The sequence below is a fragment of the Peromyscus eremicus genome, chromosome 17 (assembly GCF_949786415.1).
Source record: "Peromyscus eremicus chromosome 17, PerEre_H2_v1, whole genome shotgun sequence".
NCBI classification, from domain to species: Eukaryota; Metazoa; Chordata; class Mammalia; order Rodentia; family Cricetidae; genus Peromyscus; species Peromyscus eremicus.
Window position 1 is genome coordinate 24902668 of NC_081433.1, and position 11737 is coordinate 24914404.

Sequence of the window (11737 nt, forward strand, 5' to 3'; positions counted from 1 at the left end):
TCTCTCTCTCTCCACATACACACACACACACACACACACACACACACACACACACACACGGAGAAACTTGAAGAAAATTCATTCACTAAAAATTTTCTCTTTTCCTTGGAAAATAAAGCAGATCTGTTTTGCTCCTGGTTCTGTGCTCTGTGCCTTTCTTACATAAAGGCAAGCTACATCCTCCATCACCCTTTCATAGTCACAGAACGTCATCCTTTCTGTGTGATGTCTCATAAATGATGTTCTGCGCTAGGGCAGGGGAGTAGAGGCCACTTTAAGTGATTCTAATCCAAGGACATCATGTGGAGTGCCCGCCTTTCAGTGGCTCCCTCTCCTTTCCGGCTTGTGAAAGTTAGGATAACTGTCTTTAAGTCTGGCCTTGTGCGTTTATTCCTCGCTTCTCTGCATTTTTTTTTCCCAAAGCAAAATCTCAACTTGACAAATTTCTCACTTGGAAAATGTTCGTTTACAGTGTTTTCAGGATAAGCTTGTTGGTGTCTCACTACCGCATTCCTGACACCTAAGCACATAGGTGTTTGTTACATAAGAGATACATAAAACGGAGGCGTTTAATTAAAAGATAATTCTCAGAGAGCAATCTTGCATGGGTTGCTGGTAAGTAGACAGCAGAATCTTTTGGTTATTTTGCTATTGATTAGAAATGCTGATTTATTATAGATACATGAAAGAGGATCAATTAGTAACTAAACATTTGCGAAAATCACAGATGATTTCTGTTTGGAGGGGTTAGCCTAATTTTGATTTTTTAAAATAATTATAGCAAAAACTTATAAAATACCCAAAGACACTGGGCAGTGGTGGCGCACGCCTTTAATCCCAGCACTCAAGAGGCAGAGCCAGGAGGATCCTTGTGAGTTCAAGGCTAGCCTAGGCTACAGAGCGAGTTCCAGGAAAGGCTCCAAAGCTACACAGAGAAACCTTGTCTTGGAAAAAAAAAAGTCTATGTTTTTTCATATTTTTATACATTTAGTGCATGCATGCATGCACGTGTGTGAGTATGTGTGTGTGGTGTGTTTGTGTGTGTGTGTGTGTGTGTGTGTGTGTGTGTGTGTGTGTGTGTAGATCAGAAAACAATTTTGAGATTCAGTTTCTCTCCTTCCCCATGTGGGTCCCAGGGATTGAACCCAGGTTACCAGACTTGATGGCAATCATCCTTACCTACTCAGCCATTTTGCTGGCCTACTTTTTCCATGTTTGGTTAGATGTAACCCTCTCAACACGCATAAAAAATGCAAGTACATAAGTTCCTATCTGCAACAGTACACCCTACTTCAAAGATGTCAAGCATTCAGATCCTTTAAAAAAAAAACTGGATTCAGTAAAGCGAGCAAGGAGGACATGGATTTATAGTTCTTTACTTTTATTGAAAAGCTTTACTTTCATTGGACAAAGGTTCAATGAAGCCACTGTAGTGACTCATGGCTGTAATCCCATCACTCATGAGGAGGAGGTAGGAAGATCAGTTCTGAGCCATCCTCAACTACGCAATGAGTTCGATGACAGATTGAATTACATGAGACCCTGTCTCAAATATCTGAGGCTTCTTTTCTGCAGCAGAAACAATTACAGAAAGCCACAACTGGATAAAATTCAAAGAACAATGACCCTGGGGTACCCAACACCAGTTGATAAATCTACAACACAAGCCCTACACCTAAAGTTCAGGGAATGATCACAGAGGGGGTTGAAAGAGTCTAAGAGCCAAAGGACCAGGAAATCCACTGAGATTGTGTTTTCTAGACATGACAGAGAAGCTGTACCCATGAACTCTCAATATGGTTGCCTACCCAAGACCTGCACAATGACAACACCAGCCGACATGCTGATTAGATAGAGAAAATCTCACAAGGCTGCACCTCTAGGTGAAGAGGTCCCAGCAATGAAGGACTTTTGAGAGGAAGAATCAGTCCTTGGGGGGGTGGGTTGAGAGATGGCTCAGAGGTTACGAGCAGTGGCTGTTCTTCCAGAGGTCCTGAGTTCAATACCCAGCACCCACATGGTGGCTCACAACCATCTGTAATGAGATCTGACTCCCTCTTCTGGCCTGCAGGGATACATGGAAACAGAATACTGTATACATAATAAATAATTAATTTAAAAAAAAAAAAAAAGAATCAGTCCTTCTCAGGGATGACTTTGTAACAGGCCCCAGATCTTAGCATAACTGATTCCATGATGGAAGTGCCATTCAGGTCATAAAACTCAGCATGTAGACAACATCACCTGCCAAAATGAAAACAAAGACCTAATCCACCAAGTCCATATTCTGGGAAAGTCTCTAAATGTACTAACCTTACTTTTTTGGCTTCTGTAGTTCCGCTTAAGGCTAACTGTTCTTGTTAACTGAAGTATGTCAACCCAGGATGTGAGTTTTGTGCTTAAAAGCTCACCCTGAGAAAGGCACTGGGATCCTGACTATCCAGTGTAGTCTCTGGGGGCTGGCTAATAAATACCGTCTATTAGCTTAAACCCATGTCCAAGTAGTCTTCTCTGGTGGATATTATCCAACAGACTTCCCTAATTATTTATCCAATACCAAGTGGTAAGCTCTAAATACATATATGCATATGGCAACAGTAAATGAGATCAGCAGGTTGTATTTACATATTAATTCATATACATATGAATACCTATGCATAAAACAATAAGAAAAATGAGGCCATGAATTTGAGAGAAAGTTGGTTGAGGTGCTAAAGGAGCTAGAGGAAGGACAGAGGGTGGAAATGATGTAAGTACAGTACAAATAGATACAATTGTTTTGATTTTTAAAAATAAAATTAGGGGCTGGAGTCAGAGAGAGAGAGATCAGCAGTTAAGAGCAATGGCTGCTCTTCCAGAGGACCGAGGTTTGATTCCCAGCACCTACACAATTGCTCAACCATCTGTAACTACAGTCTAAGGGATCTGATGCCATTATCTGGCCTCTGTTGACACTGCACATGGATGGTGCACAGACATATATGCAGGTAAAACACCTATACACATAAAATACATTGTTAAAAATTTAAATCTTTAAGAGGGCAGAGGGAGTTTGTTCAAGGCAGAACTGGGGTTGTGGCTTGGTGGTATAGTGCTTGCTTAAAATACTAGAGGCCTGGAACTCAGCCTATCGTATCATACACACACACACACACACACACACACACACACACACACACACGCACGCACACACGCACGCACACACGCACACACGCACGCACACACGCACACACGCGCGCACACACGCGCGCGCACACACACACACACACACACACACACACACACACAAAAGCCCTCTCTCAAACCTCGGGCATTTTTGTTGTTTTTCTCATGATAAGCCAGGCTAGCTGGCCCACCTTTCATCTCCATGTAGGAGGGCTGGGATTCCAGACTCTAAGTCTTAAGTGCTTTCAATACTGAGCACTGCACAGATTGGGATCGAGGCCTTAAGAGTGGGTTGACTTGCCAATGGGAATCCAAAGGCATCATACATCCATTTGTGTTTCTAAATGTGAACATTAAACTAGTTTCATTACTTAATGAAGGCCTTCCTGCTCTGGGCCCTTCTAGAATACTAATATTAAACTAAAAGGTATTCACAGGACGAGAATGTACAATATGTATCTTAGAGAAATAGCTCCTTTGTGACATGAGGATGGATTATTTCTTTGCCCTTACAAGTATTGCTTTCATAAGTTAATTTCATGTAATGGTTTTGAACCAGCATTCCAGCAATTGAATAGACCTCTTAGGAAACAAATCATAACAAAAAGAATTTAACTCAAACATTGCTGTTTTTGAAAGGTTCAGCTAAATGGATACTAGTAATAGGTGTGTGATATTGGGAGCATATTAAGCACTGCTATATTATACACCTAAAAGAGTTATTATATATATATTATTACAATAAAAAGGCTGATCTTATATTAAAAATACACAGCCAAGTCAAAGAAAGCAATAGAAAGACGCCATCAATCAATAAAAAAATGACATTAGTTATAACTCTTGTTCCCAGATATAAGAAAAGGCAATGCAAATTTGTTTACACACCAAAAAAGGATATGTTGGATCATGTAACTGGAAATGAACAGTTTATATTTCATCAAGGTTGAAATTCAAATATTCAAGTCATCATGGCTTCTTTTGTCTCTGCTGGCCATGCCTTCTTCTGTGTTCATTTCATTCTGTGTAAACTATCCCCGCCCCCCAGATGTGGTTAAAACAAAAATGGCTTCCTACAGCCCTAGGTGACCTAAGAACCCATAGTAGTAGCACAAATCCTAATTGGTCTTAATAAAAACCTGGAGCCAGATATTGGGGTAAATGCTGAAAGATCAGAGAGACAAAGGAACAAGTCACAGCCACCTCTCACCAACTCCTCAGCCTAAAGGACTGAGCTCCTCTGTCCTCCTGCCTTATATTCCTGTCTCTGTCCAGCCATATCACTTCCTGTCTCAACTTCCTTAGTGCTGGGATTAATGGCATGAGATCCCAAGTGCTGGGATTAAAGGTATGTGCCACCAATGCCTGGCCTATATGGCTAACTAGTGGCTGGCTTTGCCCTCTGATCTTCAGGCAAGCTTTATTTGTTAGAACATACACAAACTATCACAGCAACTCTCTTCTAATAGATCCAATAAAAGTCCTGAAATTTGATTTCATTGGTCCGTCTTGGATTAGATCAATTTCTGAGAAATTCCTTTGAATGAGGTTGGATGGAGGTGGAATGTTCTGGTGTTATCCAAGCATAGGATGTGTTCTCTGGAGCAGGTTGGAGTCAGTCCAAACTGACCCACCCACTGAGAATGTGGGAGTCGGAGTAGAGACAGGGAAGTTTAGAGCAGAAAAATAAAAACATTAAGAGATGGAAGACAGGCATGCAGCTGTGTCCTGAAGCATATAATAGTAACAGCTGACATTTGTAGAACAATAGTAATTTGTGCCAAGAGCTTTTCCAGGAATTTTATATGCCCATGAGTTTGATCCTCACATCAGCCTGTGAAGTGGGCATTGTTATTTCAAGTCCATAGATAAACCTTAGCAGGGAGACTTCCTATAGATCACTGGTTTGTACGTGCAAAGTTTGTAGTTTAAAACCAGGAAGGGCCGGGCAGCGGTGGCGCACACTTTTAATCCCAGCATTCGGGAGGCAGAGCCAGGTGGATCTCTGTGAGTTCGAGGCCAGCCAGGTCTACAGAGCAAGATCCAGGACAGGCACCAAAACTACACAGAGAAATCTTATCTGGAAAAAAACAAAAACAAACAAACAAATAAGACCAGGAAGGCTGTTTTCAATAACTCTTAACAACTAAACAAGGATGCCTCTGCTTACATGGACTGTCAAAACAAGATGAAGTCAGTAGTTACAGATAACAATTTTAAGTACCACAGGCGCAGAGCTTAAAATATTGTAGGAAAAGAAAACTGTTCCTTTCATTTCTCTCCACTCTTCAGGTTAAATCACCCTTTCTTTCTGGTGTTGGTAGGATTTGAACCTTTGATAACTGCTAGTCTCCCTTTTCAGCAGGGTTGATATCAGCAGAGCTGGAGCAAGAAAGAGACCCGGGCCCTTACAGGATCTGGTTAGCTTGATGTTATGACTTAGACATTGTTTTTTTTACCTATGGTATTCATATAAGACTTTAATTTTAAATCCATTTATTTTGGTACCCAAATGGTTTGATTTAAATAAAGCATTGAATAAATAACCAGAATAGAGAGATTGACGAAAGACAGAAACCAGGCCTGGAGAGATGGTTCAGCAGCAAAGAGCACTGACTGCTTTTCCAGAGGACCTAGGCTCTATTCCCAGCGCCCACATGGTGGCTTATAACCACCTGTAACTCCAGATCCTCTAGAGGATCTGATGTCCTCTTTGGTTTCTGCGGACACTGCACCCACACAGTACACAGACATCCATGCAAGCAAAACACCCATACATGCAAAATTAAAGGACAAAAAAAAAAAAAAAAAAAAAAAGAAAGAAAGAAAGAAAGAAAAAAGAAACAAAACACTCTAACTCTACCTGATAGTATCTGAAGGGACCTACATACTGTGGGGTGCTCCCTTCTGGACCCTGGATTAGGCACAGACCACACTCAAACACCAATTTCCAGGCACAAACCAAACACAAAGAGATCCCTTATTAAGCATGACAAAGGTGGCTGACTCTGAATCAGGCAGAAACAGCAGCAAATAACTTTGCAAGTGTTAATTGTAAGAGGGGGAAAGAGGTCTGTGTTAGAATGAGCTAGGATGTGTTGGCAAGTTCTGATTGGGTCTTTTAATTAGGTCAGTCAAAATAGTGAATTTTGATAGCTGGACCTTGATGTTTTGATAGCTGGACCTTGGAGATCAGCCTCAGGAATGTGTCAGGCACAACAAAGTGGCCAAATAAGGGAGCAGACCTTGGTGGCTAGCTGTAGGAATGTAGTCAACAGTTTAGCAAGGGAGAGGGAAGGGGACGGGACAAGACCTGCCAGTGCCATGTTAGCCCTGCTCGGGCCTGCTAGAGACTTCAGTATCTCAGGATCGGGTGCTCACTTGCTTGCTAGGTTTTCGACCCTATATCCTTTCATAGCTGTAACACGAATCTTAAAAGGTCTTATTAATAAAAACAAACCTGGAGCCAGGTACTGGGGTCAACGCTGGAAGATCAGAGAAGCAGAACAAGCCACAGCTTCCTCACCTCTTCAATTCCTCAGCTGATTCTGTTTCCTCAGACTGGAAGCCTCTGAGTCCTCATCCAGAATGAATCTCAACTGAACTGCTGCTAAAAGCCTAAAAGCTTAACAAGGCTCTAGGTCCTGGCTTTCACGCCTTATATACCTTTCTGCTTCCTGCCATCACTTCCTGGAATTAAAGGCGTGCGTCACCATGCCTGGCTGTTTCCAGTGTGGCTTTGAACTCATAGAGATCCAAATGGATCTCTGCCTTCAGAAGGCTAGGATTAAAGGTGTAAGTGTCACCATTCTGACCTCTATGTCTGTCTAGTGGCTGTTCCGTTCTCTGACCCCAGATAAATTTATTAGGGTGCACGATATATTGGGGAACACAATATCACCACACATGGAAGTCATTCTATTGTTTGCCTTTCCTTTCTGGCTAAGAGTCCTCAAAGAGTAATGCTCTTGCAGTTTCCATTTGAAATTGTGTTGTTTTCCTGTGATCCTCACGATGCTCACCCATGCTCACACATGCTCAGAAGAGTTCTCTCAACTGAATTATATTCCCAACTCTGGTATTGTTTTTCTGAAGCATAAAAATGCCAAGTATCCACTCCCTTTCCTCTTTCCCCATCAGCAACAGCTAATATCACAGTCTACGGAGTGTCTCCAAAAGTGAAAGCATTCAGTGGTCAGTTACGGATCCAGGCTGTGTCTTTGGCCCCATGTGTCCTTACCTTCCATGGTTCGAATTACATTTTGAACAATCATTTTGTTGTGGTTATTGCTGCTTTTGGCTTTGCTCATGAAGGCTACCTCCCACAGCTCTGCCTGCTCCTACTGGTGCATCTTTCTTAATGTCTTTGTTCACCTCAGAGGAAGGCTATCAGGTCAAACAGATGTGGCATTAACTCGTAATATTTTTCACCATTATTCCGTTACTGCATTGACTCTGGAGAGTTCTGTCTAAAATGCTACCAGGGCAGCATATGCCTTTTCTCATTAGCAGTCCACTAGCCTAGGGGAAAATTCACCTCCCTTCACTTTGAAAGTCAGAAAAAGAGCAGAAAATGTCATGACTACAAGACAAGCGTGGTAAATCTTACGAGTTCAGAGTCATCACGGAAGAGCCATTTTGGTGAGAGCAGTGGACCAGGGGAGGAGACGCTATATGAGCTGTGTGTCACAGGAAAGATTGATTCTGACAATGGAGTATCGGGTTGAAAACAGAAAAAAGGGCAAAGTGATAAGAAGAAAGAACACGTATCTTTGAGTCAGTTTAAGAGAGAAGAAATAGGAACTCCAATCAGCTTCTGCAATAGCTGATTAGATGGAAAAATAATGGAAGCATAACTGAAGAAGGGTCATTGCACAAGAGGACTCCGCCTGCCCTGCTATACACCCAGTCCTACCTTAGACACTGGGATGTAGAAAGAAGCAGGCTGGTGAGGGAATCACCGCTCAGCCAAACCTGGCTGGAAAGAATACATTAAGACTACACTGTGTTTTTCTTTTTCTTTTTCTTTTTTCTTTTCTTTTTTTTTTTGTTTTTTTTTTTGTTTGTTTGTTTTTGTTTTTTGTTTTTTGAGTCAGGGTTTCTCTATGTAGTTTTGGTGCCTCACCGAGATCCGCCTGGCTCTGCCTCCCGAGTGCTGGGATTAAAGGCGTGCTCACCACTACCCAGCTACACTGTGTTTTTCTACCTCTTACAAGTTTCTCTGCATTTCTCCTCATAGTACAACCAGTTTGATGCAGATCTGAACTGCAAGACAAATATCTAGAGAATGCCATAATCAAAATTTATACTTCAGAGAAATTGCCCCATGTGACAAAACATCCAGTCTATTATAGGTATTCGGTAAGTGTGTGTTGACTATTGAATATTGTAGTGGATGCAGTCAGGGCCCTGGTCTTACCCAATGCCCTCACCCTGAGGTTCACAAGTAGCTCTAGATGTGAGATGTCAGCCTTAGCAGAGGCTTCCTAACCTGCCTGTCTGGGGGCTTCCGATGAGCACAGAGCAGACAGAAGAGCCACGGGAGCTATGTTCATCTGAAGAGGAGCAGGAATAGATAAATAAAAGCCTCGCCTCTTGCCAGGTAGAGCATCCTTGTGACACTAGCACCAGGGGTCCTGAAAGAGGAGGGTCACTAGTTGGAAGTCAAGCTGAGCGACAGTGTTACAGGCCAGTTCAGACTATGTAGTAAAACCTTGTCTCAAAACAAACAAATCATAAGTAAAGAAAAAAAAAAACCATCAGTTCAACTATTTTGTCCCTAATGAGACAATTCTGAAGTATATTCTACATAGTTTCACAGAGAGAAGGCCCCAAGTAATAAAGTCCATTACCCACAGATACAGTCCAGATATAGTCCATGTACTGGCCGTTTATCAGCTTTCTTCTTTCCTGTAGTTAAATTCCTTTAGCATGTTTCTGACGATAACCTCCAAAAAAAACTGCATCCCTCCAAATCTTTATTATCATTAGTGTGTACGTATGTATTTATAGAGTAGGTATCCATCTGTTGTTCATAATCCTGCTTTTGTAACAGGCCCCCAGACCTCACTTAGAACAAATGACGCCATGATAGAAGTACCATTGAGGCCACAAGTCAGCATGTAGACAGACAGCACCACCTACCAAGATGAAAACAAAGACCTAATCCATCAATGCCCTTAGTTCTGGGAAAGTCCTTACATGTGCTGACCTTGCTTTTGGCTTCTGTAGTTCTGCTTCTGGCTAACTGTTCTTACTAACTGAGGTGTGTCAACCCAGGATGTGATTTTGTGCTTAAAAACTCACCCTGAGGAAAGCTTAGGGTTGCCTTGGGATCCAGAACACCCCATGTAGTTGCCGGCCTGCTAATAAAGACTTTGTGTTGGTGTAAACCCATATCTAAGTAGTCCTCTCTAGTGAACAACTCACAACATTTCTGGAGGTGCCACCAAGATTCCAAGAGATCGGACCTTGAAATACCAGGGGTCCTGGAGCCCCTTGGAGTCTGGTAGAATGTGGTGGTCAAGGGCTCCTGGGGGTGTACCCTGAGATATTCCAGAGCCCCAGGACTCACCCGGATCAATTACTACCTAGTACTTCACAGGAGTCTGACGCTTCCACCCCAAAAGGAAAGGAAGTAAAAAGTCACCTTGTCTGTCACCTCTGGAGGTAAGTCTGGTTAAGACGCCTTCTGTTTAGAGTACAAAGAAGAGGTCAGACACAGCGGCTGATCTAGTGTCCAGGACCCGTGTGAGTCATCACTGGACTCCCCAGATCTGTTAGGTGTGTGAATGTGTGATGGCCACCCCTAGTTGTCTTTACCATGTCTCCCTGTGTGTTTCTGACAGTTGGTTGGAAAACCAGATCTAAAATAAAAGGGAGAGTGAGATGTCCCGGGACTGCAGCCACCCACAGCTACCCCTGGAATGACTTCCCACAGGCTCACAGCAGTGCTGCGCCGTGCCCCACTTCTGGCAGTGACTATGGCTACAGCAGAGGCTGCTGCTGTTGCTATGGTGATGCCAGCATCTATGGTGAGAGTCAGTTGCCATGGCCCGAAGGAGAGTTTTACAGACAAGGATGGGTATGTCTGTTCCTCAAACAGAAAAGCTCCAGACCTTCTGTGAAATCAGCTGGCCCTCTTTCAGAGCTGGGTGACTCAGTGATGGTTCAGACTGAAACATGAACCCCAGCCACGCTGACCAGTTTTCCCCTGTATTGACCAGTGGCTTTCTCTGGTTCAAGACACCACCCCACTACCACCACCCACCCCACCTTGAGACCTGTGTCATCTTGTTGCAGACCCAAATCCTTTTGGCCCTGCTAAGTCACCCAGAGAAACCCAAACCCTTCACCTGGTATTAACCCAGGCACTGTGCTGGGGTAAAGATTGTCTACACAGACAATCGGTATGCACTTGCTACAGCCCAGGTCCATAGTGCCCTCTATAGCGGGGAGGGGGCTCCTTACCTCAGCTGGAAAGGAGGTGAAAAAAGAGAGTTCCCCAGAGGCCCAAGGGAACAGAACAACAGACTTGGCCATCCTAGACCCAGTGGGGCTCTCCAGATCTTGTTTATGCTGCCTGAACCTGAACCGATCCAGAGCCCAACCTACCAAAGAAACCACGTGGACCAAAAGAAAAGATGCCAGACAGGAAACACATGGGTGATGGCCTTGCCAGAGGAGAGACCGGTACTCTGCCATTATTAGAAGACAAATGGTCTCCAAGCTCCACCAGGCCACACATCTGGAGGCAACTAAAACTGCTTCGTCACTCAAACCCAGAAATCATGCCGGGATTTGAGTGGCGCCTCTCCCTGGGGTCCAACAGTGGCCCGGCCTTCATGGCCAAAGTTTCCCTAAATTTGACAAAGGTCCTAAATGTTGATTTAAAAACTCCAGTATAGCCACAAAGCTCAAGACAGGTAAGAAGGGTAAATAAATAAATAAATAAATAAATAAATAAATAAATAAATAAATAAACAAACAAAGAAATACCTTTAAAATATGTCCTTGAAACCAGTGAAAATTGGGCCAACCTCTACCTTTTACCCTTCTAAGGGTCAGGTGAACCCTGTATTAAGATCTAGCCATTCTCTCAAGTCCTTGTAGGTCCTGCAACAGACCCAGAGGATAGTCATCACAGTGTTGAAGAGGCTGCACCCTTGCCTGTGTCTGAGCCTGCCCATAAGTTCCAGCCTGGAGACTTGGTGTAGGTAAAGAGAATCTCAACCCAAAACAGCAATGAAGGTCACCAATGTCACCCTGTGGAGCCACCACACCTAGCCAAAAAAGGCTACAGAAGATAATGACAGATGGATCATCACAAGTCCTCTGACCCCCCCCCCCAAAGAAGCCTGACATGAGCCCTATAATTATGGTTGTCCTGCTTTGTCCTTTTTTTGTCTCCCCATGGAAAAAGCCACCACCCTCCCATGAGCCAGGACCTTGGGTATGAGAATTTAAAAAGACCAAAAACTGGGGAATTCATAGCCAATTTATCCACTGAGACCCAACCCACCTTCCAGATAGATTTCTGTAAGCTATTACATCCAGAGGCTACTGGGAGCAGGGG

The 11737-nt window shown here is 43.3% G+C and overlaps 1 long non-coding RNA gene across 1 annotated transcript; it reads left to right on the forward strand.

Annotated features, from left to right (window-relative positions):
* Window positions 1-10183: 10183 nt before the first annotated feature.
* On the forward strand, window positions 10184-11537 carry LOC131894048 (uncharacterized). Its single transcript, XR_009374826.1, has 2 exons — window positions 10184-10246; window positions 11266-11537. It is a non-coding gene; the product is annotated as an uncharacterized LOC131894048 (long non-coding RNA).
* Window positions 11538-11737: the final 200 nt, after the last annotated feature.